The 16481-nt window shown below is 43.9% G+C and overlaps 1 long non-coding RNA gene and 1 other non-coding gene across 5 annotated transcripts in view; both read right to left on the minus strand.

Annotated features, from left to right (window-relative positions):
• The window catches only part of LOC118356913, a 29293-nt gene extending 12872 nt beyond the window's left edge, over positions 1-16421 (minus strand). Inside the window, exons 1-5 of one of the 4 annotated variants that reach the window (XR_004820029.1) lie at positions 16175-16421; positions 15236-15312; positions 14464-14599; positions 13816-13881; positions 1497-1847 (exon numbers count right to left, since the gene is read on the minus strand). This is a non-coding gene — a long non-coding RNA (uncharacterized LOC118356913). Of the gene's footprint in view, positions 1-1496; positions 1848-13815; positions 13882-14463; positions 14600-15235; positions 15313-16174 lie in introns of those variants that run through there. The other 3 variants (XR_004820030.1, XR_004820027.1, XR_004820028.1) reach the window with 3 other exon arrangements.
• Positions 9637-9710, minus strand: TRNAN-GUU. Its single transcript has one exon. It is a non-coding gene; the product is annotated as a tRNA-Asn (tRNA).
• Positions 16422-16481: the final 60 nt, after the last annotated feature.

Raw genomic sequence — 16481 nt, forward strand, 5'->3', positions numbered from 1 at the left:
GATTTTCAAAATTGATTCTATTTCTCGGATGACAATTTTTATCTTGTCACCTACTTTCTGGACAGCCGAATCATACCACTTTATCTTTTTAAAGTAATTGGAAGTAACTTTTAAATAATTTAAGTAACCTCTACACCCAATGTGGGGCTTGAACTCACAAGCCCAAGATCAAGAGTCACATGCTCTACCATCTGAGCCGGCCAGGTGCCCCTGAGACCTACCACTTTAAGTTCCTATCTGATAACTCAGTATCTCCATCACCCATGAGTCAATTTCCATGGTTTGCTTTTTCCCCCTCGTGCTTCTCTTCCCTTACAATCCTAGAATACTGTGATTGAATGGTGAACCTGTTGCGTGAAGAACGACAGCCTGTTTGGACGATGTTGTCTTTCTCTGAAGATTATTCACCCTCTCCCCCAGCAGGCAGCAGAGGAACGGATCACCTCCAATCCTTGACTATGCTGATTTGCAGCTTGTTTGCCCTCAGGGGAAGCCTCAGTCCTCAGCCAGTTTGCTCAGGCTGCTGTGCTGTAGACGGCTAGGGCTCCCACCTGAGACCTTGGCATGTTTCCTCAGGCCCCTCCTCTTCGCTAAACCCTGAACTTCGGTTTGTATCTCCTTAGCCCCATGGTAGTGCTGAAAATCCCACTCTCTTTTAGCTACACTCTGCTTGCCTTCATAGCCTCTTACGTGCACACTGCTTAATTTGCAAATGTATCGTGGGGAAGTTCCGTCCGGAGCATCCAGCTCACTCAACCCACTCCGGGATCTTGGCTCCTCAAGTCTGAACCCTTGGACAGCTCCACATGTCCTACCTCCTTCTCCTCTTTCTCTGTCCAGATCTATGAAATTCCTTAATGTGTGGCTGTTTTCTCTGGCTCTTAGTAGCTGCCCTCTCTCCAGTTTCTCAATCTCTTGTTCCTGCCAAGAACTGGCAAATGCCCTGAGGGGGAAAAGCTAGAAAATTAGTTTTATTCCATTGAGTTTCTCTTCCGTCTTCTCTTCTCTCTCTTCTCTGGAACTGAACTGACCGTTCTCCAAAGACTTCAGACAGAATTCCTTCAGTTCAGACTTTCTTTCTTTTTGGCGTGGATGCTGGTTTGCTACAAATACTCCATCATCACTGAAAGATGAAATCTACGACTTCCAGATAAATTATACTTACTCCTTTTTTTTTCCTTAAAGGGATCACTGGTGCATCCTTGAAGGTTTCTTAGAATACTTGGGATAAGTCTCACTGGATAGTAAAAGCTCTTGCTAGAAGCATGTGCAAAAGACTGTCCACCATGAGCTGAACAATCATCATGCCTGTCCAAGGTGCAAGGATCTGATGAAGCTGGAACCAGTTCCCTGCTGCGCTATCTCCACTCAGTTAACTCACTATCAAAATACCAAGTAATCAGTTTTCCAGGTGCTGGTCACTAATATGGCGGAGAAGAGGCCAACCAAACCATTTAACACTCCTTTATTCTGAGGAATGTCGAAGGTCAGCAGTGGTACAGTCAGAAGTGGAAACCAAAGTCTTAAGTATCATACTACTAGCAGCTTTCTCAGAGCTTCACTGTGTGACCCGCACACAGTTCCTCGGTACTGTACCGTGTGTAGCGTATCTAGTGCACGTAACAACCCTGAGAGCGTGTAGGTCCTGACCACCCTTGTTGCAGACGAGAACACTCGGGCACTGAAAGGCTGAGCTGACTTTCCCTGGGCCCGAGCCCGGTGATGGTGGGCGCCAGCACTCAGAGCCAGGCCGTCTCCCTCCAGAGCCCCTGTGCCTGGCCGTCATGCCAGTGCTCACTGAGAAGACTTCACCGAAATGTGCCTCCCCCGCTTCTTGCTCAACCTCCCTGATTTGGGGGAAAAAAAGAGAGAGAGAGAGAGTAAATTCAAAGTAAAGCCTACAAACACTGAGGACTAATTGATGAAATAAAGAAGAAAGAGCACACAGAACGATTTAGTCTTCCCCAGAAACAGACTCCGAGGCCCCAGGGATGAGGTAATCTCATCATCAGAAGTGTTTATGAGATCTTGATTCTTCTTAATGGTCTGAACAAGGAAGTTCCCTAGAGAGGTTCGCCAAAAAACAAAAAAAAAAAAAAAAAAGAAAAAAAGGTTGTGCCTTTTGTGTTCAAAGTGCAGGGAGACAGACCGCTGAGCATTCTTGCCTACCTGACTTAGGGCAAATGGGAGTGCCCCTGGAGTGACAAGGGAAAGGGAGGCTAGCCCATAAAAATGAGACAGAATCGTGCTTTTCAAAGTTCATTAGTGAACATAGCACTTCCATATTTGGCCCCATCCATGTACCTTTATCATCGATTAGCTAATATTTTCCATACTTTGATTTACATCTTTTACATAGTCAGTTTACTTTTAAAGTTAACTGTGTATCAGCATCACAACTGAAATACCAGTAGGAACTGCCACAAACAGGATGTAACTCTAAAATCCCATAAAAGGAAAAAATCGTGTTGTTATAGTTAGTAACAGAAGTAATAAGCGAGCCCAGGAGCCTCCACAAGCGTTCCCTTGAGGTATGGGCAGGGGCAGCCTTTAGAGTAACCTAGGGCGACGCCGGGGCTGCACTGATCAATGCAAGACCCTGGCCATGCCTGGTTTACCACTGCCCTGCAGTAGCCAGGGCACGGAATGGTTCCTCTTTACCAGCCCAGGGAAAACAGGAAAGTCCTCCTCTCCATTATAGCTCAGGGAAGGTGGAGAGATCATACAGACACAGGAGCTGCCGGTCCTCGGGATGTCCTAGATGGACTAAAATGCATCTAATGCTGAAGGAGAAGTCAGGACCTTGAAATAAACAAATCTTAATGTGTAACTGACGTGCCAGATGAATGAGCCAGATGTGCAGTTTCAAATGCGGAGGCCACTGGACTCCCATGGCAATTGAGTGCTTGAAATGTGGCTAGTGCCGAGACACTGAATTTTCACATTTGTTTCTTGTACTTCATAATTAAGTTTAAATAGCTACACGTGGCCAGTGGCTACAGTATAGGACGGCCCAGGTTAGAGAATAAGCATCATACCATAAAATCATCTGCTTTATTTCTCTGTAGCAGTAAACAGATTAATGACACCTCACTTTTAATATCAATTCTTTTTTAAAGATTTATTTGAGAGAGAGAGAGTGCACACGCAGGAGCAAATGTGGGGTGGGGGGTGAGAGAGAGGGAAGGAGAGTCTTAAGCCCACTCAGTGCTGAGTGCAGAGCCCAACAGTTCACGACCCTGAGATTAGGACCTGAGCCTAAACCAAGAGTCTGATGCTTAACCCACTGTGCCACCCAGGCACCCCCAACAATTCTGAACGGCTTTCTTCAGCTGCCTAGATACAGCTGAATGTCAGTTCAACTCCAGGGGCCATCTCCCCTGCTGCCTCTGCTTCCTCATCAGATCCACACACCTTCCCCAAGCAAAGGAACAAATGGGAGCCTCAGCCAGCCCTGCTCTCTCACAGGTGGGGTCTCGGTCCCTTGGATGGTCATGGGGCTCTACCCAGGTGGTGGCTTCACGCCGTTCCCCACAGGTTTGACCGATGTTGCGGAAGCACTGTTGTACAGCCAGTGTTGTACACTGCAGAAGTTTCCTTGTTTTGGCAAGTTCCTGGGACAAGAGCATGACTCCAGGCTCTGGTTGCAGGAGGTCACACAGAGCCATGCAATCTCTGTGGGGATTAGGTGATGCAGCAGTAAGAGAGTCATATCAGCCATTGTGGGGCTCTGGTAGAATTTTTGTCCCATCCCCAGGACACTGCATCTGATTCCCAAGAGCAGCGTTTTTACTGAATTTTGCAAAGCGAATTTCTCGACAGCACAGACAAGACTGCGGAACAAGAACGGAAGTCAGAGAAGCAATGGCTTTACTGGTCATTAAAGAGTAAAGACAAAGTTCTGAGGTAGGACTTAAATGGTGATGGCGAGGTTTTGACCTTCCATGGGAGCCAGAGGGCCAAGCCCAGCAAAGCTCTGGCACCTTAGGGGCTTTGACTCTGGATACCAATACCCTTCATTCCCCAAGTCTGTCCCAGAGAGTGAAAGAGCATCCTAGACAGAGCGAAAGCACAACAGGTCTCCGAGGTCCACCGGAAGCTGAGGGTGGGACACAAAGGAGAGTGACACAGAGAAAATGACAATGGGTGTGCTGACCATAGGGTAACTGGGGATTGGCCTTATTTAAAGACTAAAAAGGACCTGTCTTCGGATGTTCCAAGGGGTACATTTTCCAGAGAAGCGTCTCCAACGCTGAACGTATTTCAAAGCTAGCTATGATGTGTATACAGAGGTTAATATGAAAATTATATTTCATTATTAGTAGGAAAGAGATTTTGAATGAGTTATCTCACTCAAGTCGACTTATAGAAATGTGAAGACATAAGGATGTTGTCACTAAACAAAGAGAAAAACAGGATGTATAAAAGAGACAGAAAAGAGAGGGGAAAGAAAAAAAAACCCACAGAAGGCTTGAGAATATTTTGTTTTTGTTTTCCTTTCCTTGGCAAACAGATGAGCTGGAAGCCGGCAAACAGCTAGTCTAGACAGTTCATTTGGTGAAGCTGCCTAACTCATCAGGTCAATATTTTTGGCTATTTGTGAATGCTCCCAAAAGTTCTTGAAAGTATAGTTGTGGGATGAATGTGGTGACTCCCTGCCCCCGCCTCCCCCACTTTCTGCAATACCTGCCAGGGTCCTTCCCTTGGCATCTCTTAATGAAGCCTAACTGAACTACTTTCTCCATCAGGATTTCTCAACTTCACCACCACCCCTGTTGAGTCATAATTATTCTGAAAAGAGCAGATTTTGTTCTCTGCTTGACACACCTTTAGCAGTTGGATGTCAGCTTAAGGTATTGGCTGTGAGCAATACAGAAGTAATTAGATAGCAGATAGCGGAGGAAAGCCAAACATCCGAGGAGAACAAAAAATATCACAACAAATAGTTTCAACTTACTTTGCCTACTTGCTTTGGCCAAACCAGAAGAAGAATCAACTTCACTTTCGCACAGCCAAGTGGCTTCAAACGTTTTCAAACCAAGGCCTACTAAATATAAAGTACAAAACGTGTACCACTAAAAAACCTTTACCAACGTAAGCCAACCTGAACAAGCACCGAGGTAGTACCAACTAAAGTACAGAACTTTAACAGAGCACAGACATCTTCCTCATGACTTTTCCCACCCAAGAGCTCACAGAGGCATCTCCATCCCAAACCCCCACACCACACTGCCCCACACTTCTATCAATATATGTTAATTTTTCTTGGCCTTTGCTTTCACAGACATTGAATCGTAAAGCATATACTGTTTTTTGGGGCTGGGGAGAGAGGCATTGGTCTGACTTCTTTCACTCAACATCATGTCTGAAATTTATCCATGTTTTCCATGTAGTTGTTTCCATATTCCTTGTATGAATTATGTCTCGATATATTTATTCTGCTCTCGGACGTGTGAGTTGGTTCCAGTTTAGGATATTATGAATTTACATGAACATTCTTTTATATGTCTGTTAGTGGACATATACATTTCTCTAGGACAGCCCGTTCCAATGGAAATATAATGCCAGTCACATGTAATTCTAATTTTTCTAGTAGATACATTTTTCAAATGATTCTATTTATTTACTTGAGAGAAGGAGAGCTAGAGAGCACAAGCGGGGAGAAGGAGAAGCAGGCTCTGACGTGGGGCTTGATCCCAGGACCCTGGGATCATGACCTGAGCTGAAGGCAACCACTAAAACCACTGAGCCACCCAGGCACTCCATAGTAGATACATTTTAAAAAGTAAAATGAAAGAGATGAAATCTATTTTAATATTGTACTAGACCTACTATATCAAAACTATTGTCATTGCAACATGTGATACTAACAACGTTTCAGGTGTTCAGTAGCTGCATGTGGCTTGAACTTTCATATTGCACAGCACAGGACTAAGGTATGTAGCTAAAAGTCGAATTTCTGGGCCATAGTATATAACCATGAATGCATGACCCTCAGTTGACACTGCCAATTTTTTTTTCCAACAGTTTTGGAATTTATTTTTACTTTTTCCAGAATTAAGAGATTGCAGTGCTCCTCATCCTGTCAGCATTTGGGATTGTCAGTCTTTTAAACAAATTTTTAAGTCAGGCGGCGCCTGGGTGGCTCAGTTGGTTAAGCGACTGCCTTAGGCTCAGGTTATGATCCCAGGGTCCTGGGATCGAGCCCCAAATCGGGCTCCTGGCTCAGTGGGGAGCCTGCTTCTCCCTTTCCGTCTGCCTGCTACTCTGCCTACTTGTGCTGTTTCTGTCAAGTTAATAAATAAAATCTTAAAAAAATTTTTTTTGAGTCAAGTTTATAGAGATGTGATTTACATACAGTAAAATTCATGAACATTAGATTATGCTACATTCTTTTCAATGATATCATTTCTTCACAAAGCCGGATTTTGGTGGTTGCTGTGATAAAAAGTAAGCACCATGCAAACAACAACAACAACAACCACAACCACAATAACAACATGTAACAAAGACTGAAGTTTGAGAAGCTCTGAGAAGCCGTGCAGTGCACAACACCAAGGCATAAGATTTTGAAATGTCACTGAAAACAGCAAACTACTCTGTTAAACTTTTGCAGAGAGTCAAGAGAACACGTAAGAATATCCACAGCACCACCCACATACCCACAATATACAGAAATATGTATGTGAACCCAGCAAACAATAACATTCCCCAAGTAAATACCAGAAAATACCAACCAGAATCCTCAGGATTATAGACAATCAAAAAGTCTCACAGGCTAGATTAGTTGTCATCTACAACCTACCAGGGAATAGAGATCCCTGTCAACTACCACTCATCAGAGATTAGCCCCAGGAAAATACTTCATAAAATTAAACCACAATTACACGCTGCTGCACACTGATAGGAGAAAATAATGATGCACAATGAGAGAGAGAGAGAGAGAGAAAAGAGTTTTCCAATCACCCCACTTAGTATGTAAAAGGCAAAGAGCTCACTTTCTGCTCATGAGATTCAATAGAAGAACTCAGCCAATAGCACTAATGGTCCAGGTGGGCAGGAAGAGCCGGTCAGGGGCAGGATTCTATTGGCTCCAATGATATGTCTCAGGTGGGCTAATTTTTATGGACATAGCAAAAAACAAAAACAAAAACAAAAACTGCCAAGGAATACTGTATAGACAGTTATCTGCATGCCAGCTCACCATTGCATAGCAAGGAGAACAGGCACTGGAGATTGTTTTCATCAATAAAAGAAAAACCAACATTTATTTTTTAAAGTTTTATTTAGTTAAGCAATCTCCACAGCCAACATGGGGCTCAAACTCACAATCCGGAGATCACGAGTAGAGGCTCTTTCAACTGAGCCAGTGAGGTGCCCCTAACACCCTGTGATCAACAGTTGCATGCTCTTCCAACTGAGCCAGCCAGGCACCCCTAAATTTATTTTTACAAAGAGGAAAAGCCATCTGAAGCCAGAGAGACTTTTCTCCCCTTGGATAAGCTACTTGGCAGGAAGCAAAGCCATCACTCTGAGCAGTCTGCCCTAGACATAGCTGACTACAGAAAACAATGACAGTGATTGGAGGTCTCTGTATTCAATGACTGCATCCTGAAAGGTTAGCTGTCCAACATATGCAACAGAATGTTTCTGTGTAATGTTCACGATGTCCCTGTGTTGTACCTGCCCTCTAGTTAAGTCGGGACGGCACCATTTCTCTTATCAGAATATCATAGAGAGAGGTTCAGAAAGATTGTTGTTTTGGCAAAGAAATGAAGAAAGGGACATGGACAGGCTGGGAAATAAATTAGAATATAATTTTTAGGCACTGCTTCCTTGGAGGGCAAATTTGCAGGATTTCCTAAAAGTAGAATCCTAGGAATGCTATAATATAGTAGTTGCACTTCCAGTTCTGTACACTATAGAAATACCTGCACAGGTGACCAAAGGTATGTGTACAAGAATGATGGTTGCAGCCTATTCAGAATCATAAAACCATATACTCGACTTAATTGCAAAAGCAATATGAAAGCAGTTAAATAAATAGTACACACACTATAGAAGAAATGCCTGTCAAAAAAACGCAAAGGATAATTATGATGAGGATTCCACTGATCCGGACATTATTGATAGAGCAATTACCAAATCCAGGCACTTCTTAGGTACAGGTTACCATTGTTGGCCTCATACTACAGATGAAAAAACTGAGGCACATCAACACCAAATGTTGGCGAAGATGTGGAGCACAGGAACTCTCATTTATTGCTGGTGGGAATGCAAAATGGTACAGGCACTTTGGAATACAGTTTGGCACTTTCTTACAAAACTAAAAATATTTTCTTAATATAGGAGCCAGCAATCAGGCTCCCTGCTATTAGCCAGAGGAGTTGAAAGTTTCACCCACAGAAAAACCTGCCCACCCATGCCTATAGCAGCTTTACTCACAATTGCCAAAACTTAGAAGCAACCAAGATGTCCTTTAATAGGTGAAGGGATAAATGAACTGTAAGACATACAGACAAGGAAGTAATACTCAACACTTAAAAGAAATGAGCTGCCAATCCTTGAAAAGACATCAGAGAATCTTTTATTTTTCCTTTCATTTTATTTATTTGACACAGAGAGACACAGCGAGAGAGGGAACACAAGCAGGGGGAAAAGGAGAGGGAGAAGCAGGCTTCCCGCGGAGCAGGGAGCCCGATGCAGGGCTCGATCCCAGGACGGGGGGATCATGACCTAAGCTGAAGGCAGGCGCTTAAAGACTGAGCCACCCAGGACATCGAAGATCTTAAATGTGTGAATCTTAAATGTATATTACTACGTGAAAGAAGCTGATTTGAAAAGGCTACATTGTATGATTCCAACTATATGACATTCTGGAAAAGGCAAAACTGTGGAAACAATAACAGGATCAGTGGTTGCCAGAAAGGGGGCACAGAGGTTTTTGAGGGTAGTGGAAACACTTTGTGTAATACTCTAATGGTGGATACTTTCATGATACATTTGTCTAAACCCACAGAATGTAGAACACCAAGAATGAACCCCAAGGTAAAGTATAGCCTTTGGGTGATTATGATGTGCTAATGTAGGTTCATCAGTTGTAACAAATGTAGCACTCCAGTGGGGGATGTTGACAATGAGGGAGGCAATTCATGTGGGGGTGGAGGGCAGGAAGTATGTATGGGAAATCTCTGTACCTTCCCCTCATTTTGCTGTGAATCTTAGGCTGCTCTAAACAATAATAGCCTTAATTTTTTTTTAAAGTAGGCACCCTTAAGAACAATCTTCCCAAAGTAAGCAATTTTGAACAATGAATGCAAACAAATTTTTAAAAAAATTCAGTCACAAAAGTTTAACTTATTCATCCAATCTTTAAGAGCAGAATAGAAAACTTTACCCCACCAGAACCTAGGTTCTTATTTCTGTCTGAGTTCCTGTTCAGGGGTATAAAGCTGATAGGCCAGCAGATATTCTAAGAGAATGAAGTTGGGGAGGTGGGGTGGGTAGGTGTTATTTAAAGAGTTAGCTGATGTGAGGTGGTAGGACCCATAATCCAGTATCATAGATTTTATGTGAGGAAACCTGCAGGTGATAAACAGCAGAAAACAGGCGGAATTGAGTTAAAAGCCAGGCACACGTCCCTGGGTGGGCTCGAACCACCAACCTTTCGGTTAACAGCCGAATGCGCTAACCGATTGCGCCACAGAGACTTGATGTTGCAGTTCCCCCAATTTCATAGGCGGCTGGAACTCGCACCCTAGGATGTATTGCTGTCCATTCTGCAGGAAAACCGAATTTTTTCTAGCTTTGCAGAACAGAGATAAATATTGTTTGTCTCATTTGAAACTGGTGCACTGGGTGATTCTGAAACTCAAAGGGCAGCCGCACAGCCTTGCCACACTTTGCTCCTGACCTGCCTCATCGCTAGCACCTGCATAGACCCCAGGGCCGCAATTCCCCAGACCTGAGCTCCGTGGGGTCTTTGGGAAGCTGAAGGCCTGTTGTGCTCCGGTGGTGGCTCTTTCCATTTCTCCTTCACCCAAAGGAGAATCTGCCTGCTCTTCCCCAAGAGGCCTACGGGACGGTGTGTTGTTTGGTTTCCCGTGTCTAACACTGGACTCCAGGAAGGCAGGGATCGTGGTGTCTCCTCCCGGAGAACAGGGTCTGATACTCACCAGTAAGCACTGTTAAGATTTGTTAAATACATTGTTGTTTAGCTTCTAGTCCCACAAAGAACACTGAGAATGGAAATAATGAAGTTTTTCAAAGCAGAAAGTTCTTTGTAGCCTTTATTCGGATTGACTGCTCAGCCTCCCGTGCAGCGGGCAACCTGAAAGGCCTACGGAGCACCCTCGGCGCTTGAGCTCCCCACGCCCAGCTCAGCGGAGTTGGGTACTCACTCATTGAGGCAGGCGAGGTAGATCCCTAGGGCAGGAAAGGAAACATGGGGGGGGGGGGGAGTGGGCGGGAACGGGGGTTGGAAAAGGGCAATGAGACCTCCTAGGAGGCTTGTGCGGGGGTGGGGGTGGTGGGGAGGAAACAAGCCGGATCCAGAATGCCGAGAATTGTTTTTGTTATATAACAGAAGGGGGGAGAAGGGTCAGAGCCGGTGTGGGAGAAAAAGCAGAAGGGAGAAAGAAGCGGAGGGCGGGGAGGGAGGAAGAGACAGGAGGGGATGAAAGAATTTCTACTTCCATCCCTCCCTCACTTGCCCTCTCCCTCTCCCTTCTAATCCCTACAGCTGAAGAATCCTGATGTACTGTCTGAGAAGAAAGACCGAACTAATGTATGCTCCAGAGGACAAGCTCTTGGTTGTAAAGATGGTTCATTCAGCCCCTGGCGGGGGATGAATGAAATAGATATATGGGATTAAGAATACACCTATTGTGATTAGCAATGAGTAATGTATAGAATTTATAGAATTTTGAATCATTATATTGCACACCCCAAACTAATGTGACACTGATTAATTATACTTCAATTTAAAATAAATGGTTTTGGGGGCACCTGGGTGGCTCAGACTTTTAAGCATCTGTCTTCAGCTCAGATCATGATCCCGGGGTCCTGGGATCGAGCCCCGTGTCAGGCTCCCTTTTCCACGGGAAGCCTGCTTCTCCCTCTCCCACTCCCCCTGTGTTCCCTCTCTCACTATGTCTCTCTCTGTCAAATAAATAAAATCTTAAAAAAAAAAATAAATGGTTTTGCCCTTGTATGGCTTTGGATAAATATACTTCAATTATCTCATTCTTTGTTCTATAAAATGGGACTAAGAGCATTCTACTTCATTCTGTTGTCAGATGTGCTTGGATTTAGGAAATACCGGATCATTCATGTTAAAAGCAGTAGAATCATGAATATTGTCATTATCCTCTGAATCTTTTGACAACCACTATCCTTATTTATTTCACCTTAAGTTTTGCTTTTTCTAGAAATTCCTGTAAATGGGATCACAGAGTATGTATGCTTATGTCTACTTATTTCTCTCTGCATAATGTCTTTGAATTTTATCCATGTTATTTAGTATATCAGATTTTCATTCCTTTTTATTGCTGAGTAGGATTCCATCACATAGAGATTTCACAATTTCTTTACCATTCTCCTGATAATGGATATTTGGGTTGTTTACAATTTGAACTGTTGTGAATAAATCTAAGAGCATTCTTATTATAAGTGTTTTCATAGACACATTCTTTTTTAATTTCTCTTGGATAAACACCTAAGAGAGGGCTTGATGGAATCAACGAGGGAGAGGTGTATATTTAATTTTAGAGGAAACTGCCGAAATGTTTCCCAAAGTGGTCGTACCATTTTACGGTCATGCCGACAATGTATGAGTGCTCTGGTTGTTGACAAAAATTCTCTCCTTGACCAAACTCTTTGAGACTCCTCTAAACTCTCTTCTCAAGGAGAAGATTTTCTTCTGAAATCAAGGCCCTGATTTTCAGACAGAGTTTGTCTTTGTGCTGTCCAATTTTAGCAAGAATCCTGCCAAGTCCTTTTAACCAGAATTTCCCCTCCGATGATATCTGGTCAGGTTCCTCATTCTCCACCATCGCCGGGGTGGTACCTGATCGTTTTGGCAGGCCTTCAGCAAGAGCCCCTTGGGTTGATTTAGCCAGAATCTTCTCTCTTACCCCTGATGTTTCCCCTTAGTAAATTTTCCTTCACTAAACCTCTCTCTGTTCCTGTTCCAGGCTATACCTTCCCACTATCCCTTGTTGGACTTGGAGTTGAGCCTAGGCTAGCCTAAAAGAAAAACCCCATTGTAGTAGTAGTCCTCCTGAATAAAGCCTGCCTTACTGTTTAACAAATGTCGTGAATGATTTTTTAACATTATTCCACATCTTTACCAAGATTTGGTGTTTTCAGACTTCTAATTTTATTTATTCTGAGTGTAATGATATCTCAGTGTGGTTTTAATTTCCATTTTCTTGACAACTAATGATACTGAGCACTCTTATGTGTGTATTGACTATTATATCTTTGTTTCTAAAGTGTCTGTGCAAGTCTTTTACCCATATTTTAAAAGATGCATGCTTGGGCGCCTGGGTGGCTCAGATGGTTAAGCGTCTGCCTTCGGCTCAGGTCATGATCCCAGGGTCCTGGGATCGAGTCCCACATCGGGCTCCTTGTTAAGCAGGGAGTCTGCTTCTCCCTCTCCCTCTGCCTTTCCCCCTGCTTCTTCTCTCTCTGTCTCTCCCGCAAATGAATAAATAAAAATCTTTAAAAAAAATAAAAAATAAATAAATAAAAAGATGCATGCTTGATTTTTATAAAAACAAACTTTAGGAGCTCGCAATACATTCTGGAAACAGGTACTTTATCAGATATATTTAGCATCAGTCTATGGCTTGCTTTTTTCCTTTCATAATGGTGTCTTTTTGAGTAGATTTTTTTTAAATGCTGATAAAGTCTAATTTACTATTCCTTTCTCTTATAATGATTTTTTTTCTGTGCCCTGTGCTAGGAATATTTGCCTACCCAGTTCACAAAGATATTTTCATATGTTTTTTCTAAAAACTTTAATGTTTTGATCCATGAGTCATAAAAAATTAACTTTTGTGAGACAGGAATAGGGTTTACTTCAGCACCACTGGTTTCAATGACATTCCTTTACCCATTGAATTGGTTTAAGTCTTTATTGAAAACCAACCAACCACAGGGCGCCTGGGTGGCTCAGGTGTTAAGCGTCTGCTTTCAGCTCGGTTCATGATCCCAGCGTCCGGGGATCAAGCTCCGCATCGGGCTCCCTGCTCAGTGGGAAGCCTGCTTCTCCCTCTCTCACTGCCCTTGCTTGTGTTCCTGCTCTCCTTGTGTCTCTGTCAAATAAATAAAAAAAAAAGAAAAGAAAACCAACTGACCATATAGGTGTGAATCTATTTCAGGCCTCTCAACTCAGTTCAGTTTATCTATACTATTTATTTTCCTTATGCTATTGCCCACTGTTTTGCTTAGGAGAGCTTACAGTAAGTCTTAAAGTTAGATAGTATAAGTTTGCCAGCTTTTTTTTTTTTTTTTTTAAAGAGAGAGAATGAACGAGGAGGGGAAAAAGGAGAGAGAGAATCTTAAGCGGACTCCATGTCCAGGGTGAAATCCAATCTCACAACCCTGAGATCAGGACCTGAGCCAAAATCAAGAGTCAGACGCTTAACTGACTGAACCACCCAGGCATCCCTTAGTTTGCCAGCTTTGTATTTTTTTTTTTGCACAGCTCAATAAATTTTGAAATATGCATATACTTATGTAATCACCACACAGATCAAAGTATGCTGTCACTTTGCCACTCTCACTTTAGTATTGTATCCATATCCTTACCTGTACTGGTTGATCATGTGGCTAAAGATATTTTGTACCCTCTGAAGAGAATAAATCTTCAGTTGTCTGCAAAGATAATGGAGAGGCACAATGTCTACAATACGTAGCATTTCCTCTGGATTTTTTTCTTGAAGTAAAATTAGTTCACTTTCAAGGCCTTTTAATTATTTCTGATCATGAAAAATAATGTGTTATTTAAATTTTCTGCTTAATTCTAGGGAGAGTCTTATGGAGAGCCCCATTTGCTACACTGACTTGTCAAACATAAGGTTGCAGATTGGCAACTCCAGGAGAGTGGATTTTTTTCTTTTTTTTGGGATATGAAGGAAGATCGGAGCGAGGTTTAGATACAGTAGGAGGAAGAATAAGCTGGAACCAGTAAACTGATTTTAGGGTTTGGCCATGGATATCAGATTTTGGATAAAAGGAGGCTGGATGGTTATATATGACAGGAAAAATTTTAATGGAAATATCAGATATTTAAAGGCTATCTTATGACACTTTATCATTAGTTCTTCTTTTCTGTGTAAAAATAGCAAAAGGTGGACTTGATGTACTTATTATATATTTTTTGAATGCATATTTAAGTAAGTTCCACAAACAATGCACTGCAAGTTAAGACAGGCCTAACCCGGGGGTCAAACCTACCTGGCTGAAGTGCCCCGAGGTGTGTGACACACTCAACTGTAGTTGCTGTGGTGTCACCTGTTGGGATGGGGCCCCCAAATGTGGGGCCTGCCTGGTGGGGTGGGGGAGCGGTGGCACCAGTGGTGAAAGCACTCACCTGAGGCAGGACAAAGGAGATAGAAGTTTATTGAATACACTGCAAGGAAGTATCGGGCAGGTCAGCAAAGCAGAGACCACCTGCAACCAGGCAGTGGGTGGGGGCTGTATTTAAAGGAGGAAGGTGAGGAGGTATGGCGACTATGGTATTTTCCCTTTTTTTGGTAACCATGTCTGGTTGTGAATAGCCCATTGGTTAGCTAGGGCCTACAGATATTTTGAGGCGGGTCACCTGGTATTCAGCCAGGGGATTGCTGTGGGCCCTTTCTACATTCTGTCACTCAAGCCTGTTACGGCCTCTACAGTTGCTTTCTCTAGTTTCCCCCACACCTGAAAGTCCTCATTCAAAACCTATCAGAAACCACTTCCTTTGCTAAAAGATTTTAAAGTACTTTTACTTCAAATAAGTGCATTAAAAATAAACTTACCAGGGGCGCCTGGGTGGCTCAGTTGGTTGTGTCTGCCTTTGGCTCAGGTCATGATCTCCTGGGATCCAGCCCTCAAGTCAAGTCGGGGGCTCCCTGCTCGGCTGGGAGTCTGCTTCTCCTTCTCCCTCTGACCCTCCCCCCAACTCATGCTCTCTCTCTCTCCCAAATAAATAAATAAAATCCTTAAAATTAAAAAAAAATAAACTTACCAGTTGCATCCTTGGAATCCACAGAAAGCCCAGGGAGAGATGTTCAAGTGCCAAAAGGCACAGGGGCTGCTTACTCACTGGTAGATGATGTGGAAAACAAAGGCAGAAGAAAAATTATTAAATTTCCTTACTCCGGGGGCGCCTGGGTGGCTCAGTCATTAAGCATATGTCTTTGGCTCAGGTCATGATCTCAGGGTCCTGGGACATGATCCCAGAGTCCTGGGATCGATCCCCACACCAGGCTCCCTGCTCAGCCTGCTTCTCCCTCTCCCACTCCCCCTGCTTGTGTTCCTGCTCTCGCTGTCTCTCTCTCTCTGTCAAATAAATAAATAAAATCTTTTTTAAAAAATGTCCTTACTATCTACGGCCCATTGATCAGTCCTTGAAACAGGCAGAATGACGTTCCTCTAGAAACTCAGCTGCCTGGATGTTAATACTTTGCCGAGGGCACAAGGCAATCTAGCCCAATCCCCACGATCCTGTAAGTCTACTTTAACAAATAAAAATTCCTTTGGAAACTTCCTTTATCTCTACCCCACAAGATACATGTTGGCAATCATTGCCCAAGCATATGATCCACCCATATACACCTGAAGGGTCTCATGACTCGGGTTTTATTAGACAGTAATAAATGACCTTTTCCCAACAATAGCTAGCCCCCTCAAGATCCTGGAAACCTTGCTTCCAAAATTCCTCAGAGACCTCCACCATCCCTAATCCCCTCGCAACTTGAGAGTATATAGTCAACCACTCCTCATGACCCCGGGGCAGCTCTTTCTGCCCACCCGTCCTGTCCCCTGCTTTAATAAAACCACTTTTTTGCACCAAAGACATCTCAAGAATTCTTTCTTGGCCCTCGGCTTCGAACCCTAACGTCTTTCCTCTATCAGTAGCCAGGCCGAGGCTTTGGCTCCCACTGAAGACGGGAACTCGACTCACCTTCAGCAGCGCCAGGACCCCGATTTCATCTTCATGCGGTTTTCAGACGAGGAAAATCGCACGGAGTTCTTCCCTTCCCTTGGCTCTATTTCCACCTCTCCCTCTCTGTCTCTTCCAGAGCGTTCTGGGAACCTAATACTGGGCAGGACCGAGAGGGGAGGCTGCCCTTCTCCTCCCGGTCCCTCCCGCCTGGGCGTCCTGGCAGCTCGGTCGGGCCGGGACGTTAGGGCCCGCGGGGGCGGGCTGCGGGGCCGCGAGGGCAGCGGGGGCGGGGGGGGCCGCGAGTTCGCCGCCCGCGTCCGCGCGC

This window comes from Zalophus californianus, chromosome 4 (genome assembly GCF_009762305.2).
Source record: "Zalophus californianus isolate mZalCal1 chromosome 4, mZalCal1.pri.v2, whole genome shotgun sequence".
NCBI lineage: Eukaryota > Metazoa > Chordata > Mammalia > Carnivora > Otariidae > Zalophus > Zalophus californianus.